This window comes from Schistocerca serialis, chromosome 4, assembly GCF_023864345.2.
Source record: "Schistocerca serialis cubense isolate TAMUIC-IGC-003099 chromosome 4, iqSchSeri2.2, whole genome shotgun sequence".
Lineage (NCBI taxonomy): Eukaryota > Metazoa > Arthropoda > Insecta > Orthoptera > Acrididae > Schistocerca > Schistocerca serialis.
This window is the reverse complement of record NC_064641.1, coordinates 269,879,303-269,898,321: the sequence shown is the minus strand read 5'-3', so window position 1 is coordinate 269,898,321 and position 19,019 is coordinate 269,879,303. Positions and strand designations below refer to the sequence as shown.

General features: G+C 42.9%; 1 protein-coding gene across 1 annotated transcript in view; it reads right to left on the bottom strand.

Annotated features, from left to right (window-relative positions):
- The window catches only part of LOC126473811 (inositol hexakisphosphate kinase 2-like), a 98,623-nt gene extending 80,135 nt beyond the window's left edge, over positions 1–18,488 (bottom strand). Inside the window, exon 1 of the mRNA XM_050101116.1 lies at positions 18,141–18,488. The gene's annotated coding sequence lies outside the window, so the exon portion shown is untranslated. The remainder of the gene's footprint in view (positions 1–18,140) is intronic.
- Between the last annotated feature and the right edge of the window lie 531 nt (positions 18,489–19,019).

The following is a 19,019-nucleotide window of genomic DNA, read 5'->3' as shown; positions in this document are numbered from 1 at the left end:
GGGGGGGGGGGGGGCGTAATAGGACGATTAGAAACTGAAAACATTCTTCGGAATACAGTTTGAGAGATGGATATGGAAAACAAATTGTTGACGAAGAAAGAAATATTTACGCATTATACTTTCAGTACACATTGTTCAGTTTCTTGTCAGAATTAGATACTAGAAAGGGACCAGGGCTCTCTGTTTCACAATCCATATATCGCCTTACCTGCCTCTTTTCTGTGATGGCGGGAGGAAGTGAGAGGACACACGTATAACGCAGGTTCATTACCGCTGCTCATTGTCTGCGAACGTCCGGCTTCCACAGTCCCAGAAATACCCGCGACCCGCGCGTTAAAAATGCCCCCAGCGCTGGGCGGTGACGCCAAACTTATTTCACCAGAGCGGGCGGGCGCCCACAAAGAGCGACGAGTGAGCTTAAGTCACCTGTGCACCGCGAACAACGGTGTGCTGCGATAACGCACCGCCGTATCTCTGGCTGCAGCCGAGATAACACCTGGCCTGCTCCCAGCAGCCCGCCCGGCAACACGCCTTATCACTCACCGCATAAGGCTGTCTCACGTTTCTGCCCACAGGCAAGGCGAACGGTCACGCCATTCTGAGGCACAGCTCGCCGCGCTGTGGATTTACGCACAAAGCAAAAAGCCACGTTAACACAGATTACTAGCACACGGAGCATTTGGTCTGTGGCTGTGGCTAATACCATGCTATATTGAGGACACTCCTAATATATTTTTGTATGAATAGATGTTGATAATGCCCAAAAGGGACGAATATTTTTCTCGTCTCCATTACTTTGTATCATTTTGCCCGCCGAGACGGCCGCTCGGAAAGCATTTCTTTAATTTTTTCCTGGAAACAATGGAACCATTACGGTCGCTTATTAATTATTATTATTATTATTATTATTATTATTTTATACACTGACCCAGTCACATGAACGTGACTACAGCTTGTGTTCGATTTCAGCGTGCAATAACGACTCACAGACGGCAGCACTAGCAGTGGAGGGTACATAAAGTGCGTTGGGGGAGGGGGTACGCGAAAAATAGTACAGTTGGCTGTCGTAATGCGGAAACGGAACGATTTATCTGATGTCCAAATGAGCATGATCATTGGCTTTCGGGCGAAGGGTGGAAGCATTTACAAAACAGCAAAGTTCGCAGACTGCTCGTGTGCCACCGTGATTAAAGTATACCGGTGCGTGATAAAATGACGCTGTCCAAAACGGCGCCAAGACTGCTTGTGGTGCACCACGGGCCGTAGATGACAAGGGTGAACGACGGCTGTGGAGATGTGTATGGGCCGATAGACGTACAACTCTAGAGCAACTAACCGCGTAGATGTATCAAGGGGGCTACCAAGTGTCTCCTCAACGACTGTTTAGCGAACGTTGCTGTATATGGGCCTCTGCAGCAGGCGCCTGGTTTATGCACCCGTGTTGACTGCGACGAACGTAACTCGACGTCAGCTGCGTAAGGACAGATGGCCTTTACAGAAGAAGCACGTTTTGTACTCCATCGGACAGATGACCGTTGGCGTATTTGGCGTGAAACTTCTGTTCTGAAAGCAAACACCCTGCAACATTCGTCGGAAGGGCCCAGGCCGGAGGAGGGAGCCTTATGGTCTGGGGAATGTTTTCGTGGCATCCCTGGGTGATCTCGTCATTCTAGAAGGCTCCTTGGATCAACGAAGGTATGTAATTTTGCTTGGGGACTACATCCACCCCTACATACAAGTCTATTTTCCTCGGCACGACGACACTTACCAGCAGGAAAATGGAAAGCGCACAAAGCTCGTAGTGTACGTGCGTGGTTCGAAGAGCACCAAAATGAGTTTACCATGCTCCCCGGATTTAAACCCCTCGATAATCTGAGGGACAACCTCGATCGGGCTGTTCGCGCCTGGATCCTCAACAGAGAACCTAGCGCAGTTGGCCACGGCCATGGAGTTGGCGTGGCTCCACAACCCTGTCAGTACCTTCGAGAACCTCACTGACTTCCTATACGTCTCGCAGCAGTCCGCACTGCAAAAGGTGTTTGTTCAGGCTTTTGAGAGATGGCCACATTAAATGACTGGACAGTGTATATAAATTTCCAAATGCCACTACTTTATATCAGAAATGCATGTCCACCTCTTGAACGTAACGAGCTATTAAACCGTTAATTTCGAGAATACTGTCACTCGTTAGTATTGTAATATTGACTGGCAACGAAATCCGCATTTCTGCGATATTTTCGCACAGTTTCTTTTGATGCGGAGCATATTTAGAGCATCCTAATATGACTAGGCTTACCTACGTCGTCTTCCAGATGTTCACTAGATGTGAAGAGTTCATCATTTCGATCCTAGAGAGATGCGCAGGGAAACATGGGTCTGCCAACCTCATACGATTAATTATTTTCCTGTGTCTTCTCGGAAGATGAAAATGTTGTTATACACTGAGTGTCCAAAACTCATAGGAACGCACTGGGTGGGACGCCGGCCGTCAGATGCTGAAGCACATTCGGTGCTTGTATTTCCGTACAAGCACTGAGTGTATATGCGTCACTATGTCCATTATTCAGCTTGGTGATGATGTGGCTCCGAGCAGACAGCCCACAAGCCCGCATGGATACACTAGAGCCACACGCGGCATGTAGCCGCAACGTTTGGGCATCAAACACGCGAATATTCAGATGGAGGCAATCATTCCGGCGAATTATGACCAACTAAGTTTATATGCGAGCAGTAAAATATGCAAATCAATTCTGATTACATTTTTCAGAAGTTCTTGTCACGAAATACAACGCATTTTGTTGTTGTTGTTCAGTTTTACATAGATTTTTCATTCATTTTCTACGAGTGGTGTACTTCCAAGCTGCAGAGTCATCTGCTTTGTATGTGACAGGGATCGCCAAATACTGTAGCGGACTGTAAATCGCAGTCGATTGCCGTTAACTGCAACAGCGGATAGACAGGCTACAGTGGTGCAATGCGCCACTGAGATGCTGGCCGACAGCAACGAGCAATAAGAAGTCACACCATCCACAATCACCTCAGCTGTGAGATGCCGATGCTAACGACCCACACGTGGAACTCAGCTTCACATACATGTCAGAGGATAGATATTTGCGTGGGGGTCAGGTAGCCCGTCCCTGAGAGAACAAAGAATGGAAAAAGGTCGGTTTGGCTGAGCCGCGTGGCACGTTGCACGGCGTCTGAGAGCTCATGGATCGGGATGACTTTCCAATGCTTTCGGTATCACACGGAATCCAAACCAAGAGGCACTGCAGCTGTAATCGGGACGAAAAGTGTGTTGCATGATACTGTGTCCATGATGTGATGTAAATTTCAACTGCTAATATGATTGCACATTGCTTCCCAATTGGGGGAGTACCACGATGGAAAAAAAAAGATCGCTTTAACTATATGAAATATCTTTATTTATGATCCAATTAGTTTCGCAGCGTTGAAGCCACATCTTCGGGGACACAATTTCACAATTTATTTCAAACGATAACCAGTAGATGACCCAACATTCTTTGTCCACTTCTGGTAAAAATGTTCAACCGTCAAGAGGTTGGTAGTCACAAGTGGACGAAGACTGTTGGGTCACCTACTGGTTACCGTTTGAAATAAATTATTTAATAAATATGTATCTCTGAAGATGTAGCTCTAACGCTTTGAAACTAGTTGGATCATAAATGAAGATTTATCATACAGCTGACGTGGTCTTTTTCATCATGATACAGTTCTACAACTGTGAATGTCCATGGCATAAAAGATGGGGGAGGTTCTGATCGCTCTATCCGTTAACAGAACAGAAGTTATGCAGCCAGGTGTTGAAGGAAATTCTCTGTTTTCCCCGTCACTGGTACGTGCATCATCTATCCGCCTTCATAACACTGCCCACATTTATTTGTAGCGTTACCTCGTGAAGCTGTATCAACCGGGTCATTTGCACCATGGTTTATTTATCTTACTTCTTTGTTTAGTAAACTTCCATCTTTTGACAGAGAGATGCTATGGTTTCAATGCAGCCGCCGAAGTACGCAGTATTTAGAATACGGCGTAGGTCCTTGAGGGAACAACGAAAGATGGTACTCAACGATGGATTTGGGCGAAAAAGTTTAGGATGTCAAAAATAAGGTTTCCCTCGCACACTGCATCTACATAACGGGGTAGATACAAACTTTATATGTATGAATGGTAACAGGAAGATTGTAATTTACCGTCCTGTCGACGACATTGTCATCAGCAGAGACGAAGCAAAAGCTCGGACCAGAAATGGGTAGGGAACCACCCGAAAATTGCCTGAAGCGATTTAGGATAGACACGGGAATTGGAACCACCATCCTCCAAAATACGAGGCCAATGTTTCACGAAGTCCAATGCCGTCATACCAACGTTCACATTTAAAGAGATCCTCGTTTAATGCTACTGTCACGGAGAAGCCTGTTCTGACGCCAGCACTGTCAAGTGTAATTGACGCCGTACGTCCTGCGTTCCTACACGGAGCTAACCTGAAACCCCGTGGCAGCCGTGTACCGCCCACGAGCCCGGCTGGCATCCGCCTACCTTGCAGCGCGTGGGCGCATATCGCCGCTGGCGACACAACTTGCCGCTTCAGCGAGGGCGGCGCATGTCGCGACATGGGTTACAACTACGTCGCCGTCCTGAGGCCATACACGCTATTTGGGTACCCTCGCCGAGACAGAGACGCCGACAGTTCAATCGAGCGCATCCAACGCTGAAGCATCTGAAGTGCAACTGGCCACCCACGCTTGCGGTAGCCGTGGGAACAACATGACGTCGCCTGGCGCTTGTACACACAGGCATTCGACTCACACAACTGGTCGTCTTATAAACGGGAGGAGCGGGGAGGGGGGATGGAGACTGAAATGAAGCTAGTGATTTGGTGATTTCGTTAGTACCGGAAGGTTAATGCAAGTTAATGTTCGATCTTTCGGACGTCCTAGAATAATTTTCAGTCACATCTTTCCCCTAAGGAGGAGAACACGGCTTTGATCTTTGGATTGCGCTTTGTGTGTAAGAAAAATGACGGGTTGCCTCGTGGTTTGGATCCCACATTGAACTACAGCATAATTGTACCAGTGGAACAGACCGCCCGAATTCAAGAGAATAACTCCCCATCCAACAAGACGATGGTGAGTTAGTGTTTAACGCAGAAGTTTTAGCAAGAAGTACAGGGCAAAGACTGAATCCTTGTTTCAGGAAGGTCAGTGACTGAGCGAAGTGCTCATTGACCATTTTCTTAGACTTGTGAGCGGGCATTTCGTCCTTTTCCGGCTTCGCTTGATCTTTCAGTTCTGCTTCCCTTATCCGGTTCAGGAATAAGCATAAAATGGCTTTTAACCATTTAATCGGCAGCGACAAATATATTAGATTACAAGAAATGCTTTCTTTCTAGAAAAGATGGAAAATTACAGTTTATGTTGAGCCTTGTGTTAGGTCAAATCTTCTGTGTCTCAATTTATATCTATTTACTTGTAGACAATATGTAAAAGCAACGACGGAGGCATATGTTAGGTTACAATCATAATCCCTTGCCAAGCCTTTTGGGTTACTCTTGTTGTAATCTTTTAAATATATTCTGAAGCTAAAGCAGTCCAACATAATCTATTAAAAACTAAGGCAAAAATACCTGATCACAAGGAAGTGGGGTATCGATACAAAAGGCTTTCACTAATACAGATTAAAAGCAAAATCCAGGATACCTATTTATTTGCCGATTTTATAAACGTGAAAACACCTCCAATAAGAACGATAATCAAACAGACTTTCCCATGAGCTCTAATGATTATCGCGGCACCAGCAGGTCTGTGTAATCAAATAGTAGCTTCGCACTCACGCTTCCAAAAATGAAATGTAAACAACGGGTGCTCTTAAAATGAAATTTAACCTAACGCTTAATGCTCGTACTTTCAGCTAACAGGTGCAACAATGTATCAATTCTTATCTCGGGAGTGACCTAATTATGTGCAGCGTTCCACAGGAACAATGGAAAACTTCCCTATGCGGCCAACAAGCCACGATGTACGTGCGATGAAGTAACTCATCCTATGATCGCTTGTGGTAGCGTTTGTCATAATGAACAGACATTACTAACGGCGTTGTAAGTTCAGCGTTTACTGTCAAATGATGGAACATAAACGTGGAGCTGTGATTTCTTTTTCTAATTTTTAACGTACGCGCCCTTCTTTACGCAGCACTATTAGCGCACGCTTGTAGTCCAGAAGTGGTTCTCCTCTTTCTTGTTGTTTAGACCACTGTTTGTTAAAAGATGGTTTTTCTGTAAACGCCATCTCGCTACCTCAGCCTCTAATCTGTTGTCACGGTTATGGTGAAAGCTATGAAGTAGAATTATGCCCTCGCTTAGTCGATTTCCTTGCCATTGTAACATCTGCACTGTCGAAGCCCTTCCAGACGATTCTTGACAGGCTATGGCTGACAAATTGACCACCGCATGCTACTCTGTTAAACGTGGGGTAGATTAATGGTGTCCTATGATGTTTACGTATCTCCCTCATTACTTTACATGATTCTGTTAAAACAAAACATGCATTTTATTGTATTTTGAGTGAAAAGTGTCATACGAAACGCCTTGGAAACAGATAGGACTTCGTTACGCAAAGCAGACGCGTATTGGGATGGCGAGGGTTTGCCTGTCTACTATGTATTGGCCGTACGCTGGTAGGTGCAGTCTGCCGTGAAATGTCCCCTTTAAAGTTGCGGGCACGTCGCGTTCCAGGAACGCCCATGTGCCAACAGCATTGTGATACAGATTCTGAGAAGCGAACTTCACAGGCTTAGCAACACTGCACATCTGGTTACTGAAAAATATAGCCTCAATGTAAAAACACACTGATGCTAGTGATTTATTTATATGCATTAGTTTGGAATTAAAGAAGTATTCCATGATGGGAACTGTGCACAGGACTCTAACAATAAAACAAGATTCTGCAGCAAGATATTTGATGCAGCGGCATTTTGTCACAAGTTGTTTAAACTTTGTGTTGAAATTACAAGCAGAAATCTTTTTTCTTATGAAGATTTTATAAAGTTTTAAACAGACTCTTTGAGCACTAGAGACTGAAACAGAACAAAACTGGCTAGAAACATATCTAATAAACAGAGTGAAAGCGACTCGCATAATTTTCACATGAAGCAATATCATCAAGGCATCTTCCAATGCTCATGCACTATTTAGTGATTTATTCAGTAAAATACATGACACAAAGAGATTCCAATCAAGCAAATGCGTTCTTACACCTTTTAAAGCCGGACCTGCACGCTTTACTTACGTTTCTGTTGTAAATTCACAAGTACCGTATGATAGTGTTGGCTGGAGAGCCATATGCGATAGCTTCAGCTGCATATTTGTAACGTTTCCTTCTTTTGCGGGCGGTGGGACCTTTATTTCACGAAGTTTGACTGTCGGGTTATGGGTTTCAGTTTGGCGAGGTCATATTTTCAAAACAAGGAACTGCCTCTGTGATCGAAGTATCTAAGGCGATGGCGATCCACTTAAAGACAGCAAGTCCGATCCCCCAGGTAATGGGTTGGTTCAAATGACTCTGAGCATTATGGGACTTAACATCTGCGGTCATTAGTCCCTTAGAACTTGGAGCTACTTAAACCTAACTAACCTAAGTGCATCACACACATCCATGCCTGAGGCAGGATTCGCATCTGCGACCGTAGCGGTCGCGCGGTTCCAGACTGAAGCGCCTAGAACCGCTCGGCCACGCCGGCCGGCCCAGGTGGTGTGAAATAAGTTAAAAATAATTACTACTGTTGTTCTATAAGACTGAAAATGTCACGTCTTATTCCTCTTGTTTCTAGCGACTGATCAGTAATCACGGGGATGATGCCCTTTCTTTTACAGTCGTCAATTAACCCAAGTGAGGCAAGTAGTATATCTAATCATTAAATCGAATAAACTGTGTTCTATGTGTCATCGTATTTCAACTGTTTGATATTCGTGTCTCCTGAGCCGAAGATTGGGAAAAAACCCCTCACTTGTTAAATGTTTGTGTAAAATCATCTGTTCCTCTCCCTCCACCCCCAAAATGTTGTACTCGGTAATTCAGTGCGCTAATTCCACGTCCAGCATAGCCAGTAAGGCGCAAGGAACTAGTTTAACTAGTAACAGGCACAGGGCGAAACAACCTCTACTGTCCAATTGAACGCCAGATGCGCGCTTTCGAATGACTCACGATGTAAGAAGTGGATCTCACCTCCAAGCAGCATCAGATAAGTACTGTGAACTGTTCATCGCAATTCCAGGTCCCGAAATCTGGAAGCAGTTAATTCCCCGGCAATGCCACGCACACAGTTTGTGCGTCACATTCTTGCAAGGTCGCCTGAAATCTACTGATGGCTGTGTCGCTGCTCTCCCTAGCGATTGTAAATCCAAAAGCCATTTCGACTATCTTGTGATATTCTCATACATTATTGACAAACGAGTCAGAATACAAATATCAAGTTTCTTTGCTTGATACACGGTTAGTTGCTGAATGTTTTTATTTTATTTTACAGTAGTGTGACTTTCATCTCTTGCAATGATTTTCGAATTTGGAATATTTCAAGCTAAGCAGTAGTACGTAAAAAAGCGGTAAAGACGTCATAAACTCTAAGCTTTGTTTGAACACTAAAATGCTTTACAAGGTATGGTCCAGTAGGAAGCGGTCGCCTTCGACTTTGAACTGACTGATCCAGCCAGTTGTAACAATTGGTGCAACTCTGAAATTTTCACATTAACTAACATTGATGATGGGTAAGATGATCGCCTTGAAGGTGCCGCTATCCAGCGTTTAAGAATTCGTAAAAACATAAAACACTTTTTGATTGAAAATTTCTTTAATTAATTTACCGCTTCCGATTGTTAACGATCATCATCAGATTGATATGTCTCCTTAAACTTAGTAAAAGACGCAAATAAAATTTTAGCAATGTTTTGCATCGTCACAAAACAGTCTCAGAGATGAATAAAGCGATAAGTGCAAATAAAAATCATAGAACTACACAGGGATCGAACATCATCAGACCTTTGGATTTGTGGTTTGCCACTTTAACAATTAGCCACCGAGCCTCGCCAATTAAAGTTAATAAGTAAATTTCTCAACTACTGGTTGAGTGACATCCTCTCGTCGGAGGAAGGCAAGGATATACCCAGCAGCAATAGGACCAAGGCTAGTAAAGCAATGTGGCATTGAAACAGTTAATTCAGATTTATTTTAATGCCATAACAGCGAGTAGACATGAAGTGGTGACAGATCATAGAAAGATCACGCACCATATCAAAACTTCTGATGTTCGTAAACAGATCAGAGTCGTGTGTCGGTGCTGCTGCCCCTCGATGATTCGTATGTGGGAGGAACCTCATAATCCGCACATGTACGTACGAGCTGCCCATACATATTCCAAAACCGATTTAGAAGTCAACACATAATAAAGAAGCATTTATATGTTGTTTATTAAGAACGTGGTCGGCTTTACAGACAAATGGTAAAAAGATACCGCGTTCTTTCACAATCCCATATATGGAACCTTTGTCCTGCATGCAGTCTCCATAAAGCATATTTGGGGGGTGTTTCTCACAATTGGGTTTGCGCAGCTTGCACGTGTTTACCGGCAATTTAGATGCACAGATGGCGATAAAAATTTATCTGAGATGTTTGATACGGACTGCCAAACGTATTAGGTATTGGATTAGCCCTCACAGTCGCCTGAGGCTAAAACTATTGAAAATGTATGGTATCAAAAAGAAGTTGCAATGGAAAAAAAGAACTTCACTTTGACACAGCTGTCAACGCATTTGAATGTGGAGGTCTCTCCCACGTGAAAATACGGAAAACTTGGTATCAAGCATGCTTCGGAGATGCCAACCAACTATATGGGAACTAACTCATGAAACATCACCGCCATGGATAAATGAGCTGCGATACTTTCTGATGTTGAACGACTGTTGTATGCATCATTTTTACTGGCCATCACTTTAATATCCGCGTGCTGACCACATTCGTCGAAAAATCACGCCGTTCTTCTTAGCGTCTTTCCAACTGTTCCACTTTCGTGACTTGAAATACACAAAGTGTGTTTGTTATTTGAATTTAGCTAAAACTAATATCTTATGGCCTCGTTGGGGGACAATTCATCATGCACAAAGGCACAGGAAAATCACCGACGCAAGACGGTCACATCACTGATCGTGGTCGAACAAGCGTCCAATGAATTCCGTTGCTCAGCGAGAATTACACACACACACACACACACACACACACACACACAGCTTGCACAAAATAGTAGCAGCAGCTAGAGGGAAAGATCAGGGTATAAAATTCTGTCGAGGACGAGATCATTCGATACACAGAGGTAATGAGGTATACAGATACGGTGATGATACAAAATCTGTAACGTCTGCTTGCAGCGAAAAATAAAGATCGGTGACGGTGTAAAAGTCTAGCGTACAATCGTTGCGCCTGTCACTAGCTACATTCTACATGACTGTCGGATGCTTATGGCTCGAGAACATAAAATAACTGTTCATGCAGCGTTGTTCGACGAATGTTTAAGTTAAGATTGCAGAGCATGGCTTTAGGAGAAGAAATCAACTTTCCGGCAACAAGTTTAACATTCCCTCTTTCTTTCAGTACTACATTCTGAGCCTCAGAAGCACGCTTGTAACATAAAGTCATCTACACTGTACTCATGCGGTGCAACACACGAATGTCGGAGGAAGGCAGTGGCAAACCACATCCACTGGCAGATGAAGGCGCCACAGGGCTCGGGGATTCTTATTCGCCAGGGCAAACCGGACGATTCTCACTTCACAGCATCAAGTACAGACGGATACTTGGTAACTACCAGGAATTAAAAACTTGATACAAAAGCAAGCCAAGAAGAACTGGCAAGCAGGACGTTGTATTGGAAAGAAAGGGAGAAAGGACGGGTAATACAATGCAGATGACGCAAACGCACTTTTGCCAAAGGCTATCACAAAAAAATTTAACCACAATGTTGTCGCTATTGAGAGGTACGGGAGTTAGGGCAAGCGGTTAAGTTCTCAACTACGAAAATTGTGGCAGTATCTTATGTTGTTGCAGTAAATTCCAACGGCAGAAAAGCCACTCTTGCGTGTCTTTGCACCAGTTAACGTACGCTGATTACACGGTGTATTACACAAGGAACAAGCAGTTCCTCGGTAAGAAAGGAAGATTTGTTAATGTAGTTGCTCTGCAAGTAGACAGCCAGAGACAATGAAAAATTTCGTATTGGAATGAACTGGAAAAAAATAGACCTTGACCTATCAATAAAAACCGTCGTGGCGTTCAACTGACTTCAGGGAAACCACGGAAAAGTCAAATCTGGATGGCCTGGCAGGATTTAAACTACGCCCCCCCACCCCGAATGCGATTCCAGAGATTCAATCCTTTCGCACGGTACTCTAGAGCAGCGATAATTTGGGCGATGTCCAGTGAAAAGGCCCAGGTTTTAAAACGTATGCGTGCAGAGCATTCTAAGGAAGTCTGTCTAAAACTGACACGCGTTACTTTGATGTTTTCTCCAGAATCTGCGCTGCTGTCACAGACGTAGATTGGGAACCTTTCAGTCGAGAAACTACGGACTATGTTAGCCTATTACTGTTGAGCACTCATCGCCGAACCCTCGGGCATTCGCCATCAGGCAAAGTGAATGTACCGTCAGCGACATGAGCTTTTAAATGTAGTTCTGAAAAGATATAACGGCTAAAATCCAGAGCTGAACTTGCTTCGTGATGGTGATAGTTGTGTACAGTACCATAAAAAGCAAAAAAAGAGTAGATGTTTCCATCAATAGTACAGGAAAGGAGTTAATTTGGATAGACGCGTATACGTAACTTGTATTTTGAACGTTGCCTGCTCATTATGCATCAGTACCATTATTAGCCCGTTAAGACCAGACAGGTGAGAAACTGGAGGCGACTGCCTAATATACAAGGCTAGCTGCGCCTTTTGGTCGATTTCTCGGCCGGGAGTCTACGATAACCCGAGAACCGAGTATAACCGGTTTTCGCCGTTACGTAACGCTCATGTGCATTACGTTTATCCGATGGCCTCAGCGAGAGGCGACACAAAACCTTGCCCCGGACGCAACATTTCCTGCCTTTCCATTCGTTTATGGGAGACAACCTAACTTCACGTGCAGAATGACTCTGATTCTGCCCCCAGACAGAAACATCTCACAGCAAACACATCCTTTCGTTTATGTATTTACTCAAATGGGCTGCCAAAAAGCTTTTGACATCGACGATTTATTAAATCGAAAACGCAACCAGGTAAGTGCTTTATACCCAAATGAATGAAAGTAGATCAGCAAATTCTCATAAAATACGACCGAAGTGGAAAGACGTTACAATTTCTAAAACTGTTATACGCATTCATATAATTTCTAAAACCTAGATACGAGTTAGAAACGCCATCATAATTTACATAACTCCAAAAGCAAACATGACGCGATTTCTTTTTTATTTTTTTGATCTCGGGTAGTTATGATAACACGCAGCATCTTAAGACGTAAGAATTCTGATAGGAGTCTTTAAAAAGAACAAATATGACCAGCTTCTCAGCTATAATAATCACCTCCATTCGTTACATATAATTTCTTTCTTACAAAGTACACAGGCCACACTTCCCTTGGGTTGTTTCACTGCCCTGCGCAATGTGTATGTGCAGAGAGATTAAATTGTGCATGTAATATTATTAGGTTAGTAAACATTCATTCTATCTGTGATTTGCAGATTTTGAAAATAAGCTTTTCGCTCAGTTTCAACAAAATCCCAAATAACTTCCCTCGAGCTACAAGAAACTGATTTCACTTTATCTCAAGCTGAGTACTCGGCGTTTCCAGTAGATGTACAGGGTGTACATAAAGTCCAGGAACACTTTCAATTATTCATTGCACAAGAACCAAACATTGTACAGATAACGTACATATGTCATTTTGAAGAGAAACCCTGAAAGTTTTTTTTCATGTATACTGCCTTAGCATAGTTTGGCAATTTGCCGATAGTCAACGCTAGACGCAAACATGGCGAGTTCAGGTGCGGAGCGAGCTTTCTGTGTGTTTGAATTCGACAAAAACAAGTGTCCTAGAGCTGTTCAACGGATGCTTAGAACCAAGAATGGTAAGATGCCACCAACAAGGAAGGTCATTTACCACTAGCACAACAAATTCGTTACGACGGGTTGCTCGTGCCCGGTAAAGAGAGGCGGACGTCCCAGTGTGAGTGAATGTGGAGCGCGTACGAGAGACATTCATAAGGAATCCAAAGAAATCGGTGCGTCGTGCATCCCGTGAACTCGAAATGGCTTCAATGACAGTTTTTGTTTTGAGTTTTGTTCGCAGTTGCAACAATTGGATGAGGATGTCATTGTTGATCGCTTAATTTTTAGCGACGAAGCCACTTTTCACACTAATTGGAAAGTGGACAGGTATAGTTGTCGAATCTGGGGTACAAAGCATCCACACGAATGCATTGAATTTGAGCGTGATTCCCCAAAGGTAAATGTTTTTTGTGCCTTGTCACGTCGGAAATTGTACGGGCAGTTCTTCTTCGCCGAGAGCACTGTCACTGAATATTCCTACTTGGACATGTCGCAGCAATGACTGATGTCTCAAATGCAATCGGACTCTCCCGTCATCTTTAAGCAGGACGAGGCTCAAACCCATTTTCACCGTTACGTTTGTGGGTACCTGAACACGGAGCTGCCGCATCGCTGGATCAGCCATGCTACAGAAGGGGACAACTGTTTCATGAAGTGGCTTCCCCAACCACCAGATCTCACTCTGTGTGACTTTTTTCTGCGGGGCCACTTTAAAGATCTGCCACTACCACGTGATGCAGCAGAGCTCCGGGAGAGAATACGGGAAGCGACTGCCGTAGTCGACGATGTCATGCTGGGACGGGTATGGCAAGAATTCGATTACCGTATAGACGTCTGCTGGGTCACTCATAGTTCGCATATCGAATGGTTGTAAAAAATAAATAAAAAAACCTCTCAGAGTTTCAATGCAAAATGTATGACATATGCACAGTGTTTAGTTCTTGTACCATAAATAATTGAAAGTGTTCCCGGACTTTATGTTCACCATGTATTTATTCCAATCTTCTATGAGTCCACCTCCTGCCACTCTCTCTGTCAATTTGCTCCTCCCCATGTCTCCGTTCATCTCATCCCCTCACCTCTTCCTTTTCTTCTCCTCCCTTTTGTGTCCATCTCCCCCTCTTCGTCCATCTCCTCATCTTCCATCTCTTTGTTCTTCTCCTCGTCTCTCACTGTCCATTCTCTCCTCCCCCTATCTGTGTCGATCTCCTCCTCCTCTCTCACTGTCCATTTCCTCTTGCTCCATCTCTCCACGTTATCACGCTTACCGCAGCAGGGGGCTAGTGGTTCTTACCTCCACAGTATTTCTTTCCGCATTTTAACTAATATTTGTACCTAATTTGGCTGTAATCGTTCCAGGAGTTTAGGATGAGCTTTTTACCCTTACCCGCACATGCTAAATATATTTAACATATTCCACACGTATTTGTACGCATGTTTAACCTGCATCTCTAGCATTTTCATTTTCACGCAGCTCAATGATGCGCTGTACAATAATATAATTTTGCTGATACATATGGTATATGTAGCTACAGTATGCGAAATGTCTTGTGAATAGAGTCAGAAGTAAAGAAGTAGTAGACGTCATGCTTCATGTGGCGGTTTTACTACATGAGGAAATGTAGTAAGCGATGATCTTTTTCCCTTTCATCATTGTGGGAGTCATCAGCGAGAAGAAGTTTCGTTAAGGTTCGAAATTGTGTGTGAAGTTTGTTGCAAGTCTCTAAGTGCGCTCATTCTCAAATACTGGTTGACTAAAGTATGAGTATCCGTGCGTCGTTGACTACAGTACTATTACATCTCCACCCTCATATCTTTGATAGGCAGATGATTTCCAGGCAATAAGTGATATGTGTGCCAAGTATGGCTGAAATTGGTCTTGTGGTTTAGGAGGAGATATGGAGCGAACATACATACATAGAAAAGACAGGTAAAGAAACAAATGTTTAAGGAAAATTGGAGTCTGAAACTCCAGATGTATAGCCAGTTGCGTAAATGGAAGATGGGCTAATTAAGTTGTTTCGGATTCCAAGAAATAAAACCATGATTAACTGAAACATGGACAGGTGGAAGTAAACAAACATGCTGGAGAAGCATGGATAGTCCTACCTATCGTGGAAGGCAGTAATGCGTGGAAAAATATAGAGACCTTTACCCAGAAGAAGATATAATTTGGCTGATTAATGACTCTACCAATATGAGAAACCTTAGATATGGCAAATTCAGAATCGTAGCGAGTTTCTTTCAAACCCAAGCGAACCGCTTTTTCATTAAATGTAACTATAAAAGCTAAAGCTTTGTCTCAAGTTACGTTCCTCTGTAACTAGTAGAACAATGTACTAGTAAAGGCATTTATCCTTACAGACATCAATAAAAGTAGATTTCCAAAGTTTTGAAGGGAGTGTATTTTCTTGACACGAATGTCTACGGAACTTGTATGCACAGGCACGTTTTGTCCTTTGTGTTTTCCTGTACTTGACATCCTGTCTACAATCGTACGTTGTGGATAAATATCGGTTAACGATGATTCGGCTTGTTGTGCTACTTGTCACTTTCGAAGGGAAATCAACGATAAATGGTGATAAAACTGCTCTTTTGAGTTGTATTAGTCGCAAAAACAACATAATTTATTGCATCATGCTGTGGAACAGCACTTCAAGAGCCTATGGAGCTCAGTATTTTTGCAGGTGCAGTGAATTAATTACAAGTCAAATTCCTCATCACCAGCTGTGAAAACAATGGAAACGTTTTTTTTTTCTAAAATCTGTAGACAGTGACCGTTTCTCATTAATTACTCAAACGTAGTGCTCCTCAAATCCCATCGTGATGGGCAGCCTTCAAGGTTTGACAACGATTCAGTCTACCTCTCTTGCAGAATTTGCCGCTGAAAAATACTTCTGTGAAGCATGCGGGGCCTTCGCTCTAGCAGGATGCGATTGAACGACGAAACAGTATCGATACATAGGACATTATCTCAGAACAAACAACTGTGTTACTTCATTTTTAGAGGTTAGGCAGTTTGGTTTTGGGGTGTCATGTGGTTCGATGCTCATAAGTGTGTTGCTTCATTTAAGAGCACGAAAGCAGGTGCTCACTGTGGACAGCCAGTTAGTGCTTCATTCCACACGAGTCCCCTTCGGATAACCCACAAACACCCTATTACACCTAGTGCTAATCTGTTCACATGAATAATTATGGGAATTACTACAAGATAACTTCATTATATTTTTAGCAGAAAGGCCAAAGTTGTCCCTCTTAACAATATTCAGCTGATGTTTTTAACACTTCAATACAAGGATATTTATAACTTCACACAGGACACTCGGCTTATCTATATACGGTACTAGTAACATTAAAACCTACTACATAGCTGTATGGTTATCAGGCTTAAAAAAGGCCTGTCAGCGTTAACATAACTTTGTATACACAAACCCAAACATTCTGATGAATTACGGAAGCATCTAATAACAAATATGACACGTTTTCACAAAGTCTATGGTTCAAATGGCTCTGAGCACTATGCGACTCAACTTCTGAGGTCATCAGTCGCCTAGAACTTAGAACTAATTAAACCTAACTAACCTAAGGACATCACACACATCCATGCCCGAGGCAGGATTCGAACCTGCGACCGTAGCGGTCACGCGGTTCCAGACTGAAGCGCCTTTAACCGCACGGCCACACCGGCCGGCCCACAAAGTCTATACGGCTTTAATTTAATGTTGCTACTGCCCTGACTTCCGCCGTAAAAAAGACAGCAGTTAACATACTAATTACGATACAAGCTGTGCAGGACGTAATTTCTAAGTGCGCTCATCCTCTGCGATACATAGTATCGTTTCTACATCTTAATCTAGCTTTTCGACGCACATTTGTGTGTTGTTCTGAAAACCAAACCATCATTTAGTACTTGGAAATTAACCTGTACATCGAACGAATTGCTATGAGTTTTGTGAAATGACTCGCTACCTGCTAAATTATAGGCGAGATAAAACGAAGAACACGAAAATAACATTTAAGTTACTGCACGTGAGCGATCACATTAGGCAAAAATTGCGTTTAGCGCCAAACGGTTAATTCCGCTTGCACGCTAGATGGAACACCAATGCATTTAATATCCTCTAGCCGCGGAATACAATTTCATCCGGAGAGCATCCAAAACGCATTACGTTAACAGCAATGTAATGTAGAAATCAACAACGGGCAAACAACATAATAAAAACAAAAGGCACAGCGCTACTTGTGACCTTGAACCAATAATAATAAGGCTCATCATGTTCAGACAAAGAAAATCAGTGAATTTTCTAACGCTAGTAAATAGGTTACCTGAACAATTCTTCAAATACGCTACGTTTCTGATAGAAAACAAATTTTTCTTAAATTGCGGTCTTGATATAGCAACGCAGGATGGTTTGGAGTTGACTTCTTAGGCCATTGTTTATGTTGAATTTTATCCTCCATAACCAGACAGAAAAAAGAATATTAATGTTTAAGAATGTGTTTTGGAATGTCAGCAGGAACGGAAGTCACATGATTTTATTGAAGTACGATAGCTCACTTGCTCAAAATACTTGGACCGCTTTCAGATCAACGTGTCTGCTGACCATGCAATCAGCTGAACAAGAACATTTCCTGTTAACAGTCCACTGACCTGGTTCTACATACGGATAAAGGAATTGTTACAACTAAAGATATGAGAAAACTAGGTTTCTTATTTACAACAAACCTACTTCAGAAACGAGGTTAACGCAAATATTGGATATAAAATACAGGATGATCACAATATATACGAGTATGTAAATGCAATGAAACAATACTGTAGAAGTTCCATGCACGAAAGTCAAGCTTTAACAGTAACAAATCGCAAAAGCTAATAATGCACTGGACTGACGTAAATACTGCACGAACTGCAAATATAAATAATGTACTGCACGTAGTTGAATGAAATTCTGATAAAAGATATGTTTAAAATATCAGTGTTGTATTTACCTGCTGTTCGTGTTGTCTCCCCTCGACGTAAGTTACGAAATTATTCCCTTCTGGATACTTAAAAGCGTAGTTCTGCTCTCCTGTGTGTGTGAAACTCCTCTTTCATTAAGAGTTCTTACAAGCTTTGCGAGTAACGATCGCTTCCCCAGTAAAGATGGCCGCCAGTTGCCCGCACAGCACAAAAATCAACGCTCACCCAGCGACGATCTTCAATACTGATTCAAAATGTTTTCAGGCCACAGGTGCCAACAATGCTTTCTCAACAGAAATAGAAAACAAAGAGGATAAAGAGCGTTTATTTGTTTGGGGGTCAAGCAGTTCGTCTGATACTTCCAACCACGTCGAGCTCTGAAGACAGACTGACAGCAGGCGGCTTGGTGCTGCGACCTTCAATGCGCATGCGCCGCTCCCCACCACTAACCGGAGCTCAGCTGGTAGTCACGTGGTATGTCGGCGAATCACAGTCTTTCTGTCACACCATAACAATAACAGTTTCTTTGCGTAGGCGCGTTCGCATTACGTGGAAACGCTTAGGTCGCCTAGGCGAATCAACTCTTTTAACGTTCTGCGAAATTATTTGATGTTAAAAACTCATAAACACTTTAAACAAAGTTTAAGAATTGCGTACATTTAAGTCCGACATCTGCAATAGTGCTAAGCTTTTAAAAATTGGTCCCGTTTGCTCAGTACACGATATATTGATGTATGGGTCGTTACAAATAGAACAGATTTTTTGTGAATTTTTCAAATTCAGGTCAACAAAAAATATAAAATAGTTACGCGGTTTACTATGCCTAACACACACAGTATAGCAGTCGAATCTACGTTCGCGTAAAAGGAGTGGTGCTGATCGCCTCACCAACACGTCGTCTTAGAAAC